Raw genomic sequence first — 1,452 nt, forward strand, 5'->3', positions numbered from 1 at the left:
TATACACACACAAACGCACAAATCGCCCATATTTCACCATACATACAACGACAATACCTCATTTTAGCCACATATGTAAAAATATCGCTAAATATATCACTAAAAACTTGTATGTTTTATTTATTATAATGTAAACAATTTTGGCGTGCTCAACGCGAAATTCACCTGCTGATGTGCGGTATTGCCAATCTCCAGCACTCCGAATTAATACAATTACCCAACGTCTACACCTGCCAACTATTTCCGCGTGCCTTTAAGAATGTGGTTTATAATGCAATGCAACCTTGTTTCAGAAATTGGAATTGGTATGGGGTGGCATTACGATTATTACAAATTACATTATTATTATTTTTTTTTTAATTACAAACTTTCGGCTGCGGCACTTTTTTCAAGAAAAATCGACACTTCGATATATAATGAAAATTTATAATAATAATAATAAAAAATCATCAGTCTCGACTAACTCTCATAGTGAACGGTAGTGCTTTCTTGCGCAAGAAGTAGTTTACCCTTTCTTTTGTGCTATATTCTACCTTACTTCATACAAACATAAATATAATAACCGCGAGTATAAATACATACATTCAAACGCTTAAAATGGGGATTGACGACCCGCCTGATCGAGGCAAATCAAATATGCCCACTCTTAAGTGGGATAAAACAAAAGCTTCTAACTTTAAAAATACCGGACCCGTCTACCTAATCATGTCAAGAACCAACAGCAATCAGACACTATCAAATACTTCACCATTTCTAATTAAAAAAGCAATGGACGCAACATGCGGCAGTGAAATAGAGGAGTGCAAGAAAACCAGAAATGGACAAATACTTATTAAAACAAAAAATAACTTACAGGCTAACAAATTAACGACTCTAACAGCACTAGACAACAACACATCAATAGAAATAACACAGCACAAAACACTAAACTATTCAAAAGGCGTAATTTACTGCAACGATCTTAGAGGACTACAGGAAGACTACATTCTTTTGGAATTAAAAACGCAAAAAGTAATTGAAGTGAAGAAAATTCTAAAGAAATCCGACTACGAACTTATTGAAACGGGATTGGTAATACTCACATTTGAAACAACAAATCTACCATCAGAGATGAGAATCGGTTATGAAAAAGTCAACGTTCGGCCCCTACATTCCTCTACCACTCAAATGCAATAATTGCCAAAGATATGGTCATACAGCAAAAATCTGCAAAGCTGAAAAAACATGCGCAAATTGTGCAAGCAATTATCACTTGAACGACGATATGGAAGAGAAGTGCAAAAACGAGGAGGCTTGCATAAACTGCATTAGACAACTACAACAACCCAACGACATCCCGCCACTGACAAAAAATGTCCCATCTTCCTGAAACAAAAAGAAATACAAGCGATTAAAACTACACTCAAAACAGACTACAAAGGGGCGCTAGCCATTTACAACGAAAGACACCAA

The sequence above is a fragment of the Rhagoletis pomonella genome, unplaced genomic scaffold (genome assembly GCF_013731165.1).
Source record: "Rhagoletis pomonella isolate Grant_MI unplaced genomic scaffold, Rhpom_1.0 Rhpom_scaffold_00188, whole genome shotgun sequence".
Taxonomy (NCBI): domain Eukaryota; kingdom Metazoa; phylum Arthropoda; class Insecta; order Diptera; family Tephritidae; genus Rhagoletis; species Rhagoletis pomonella.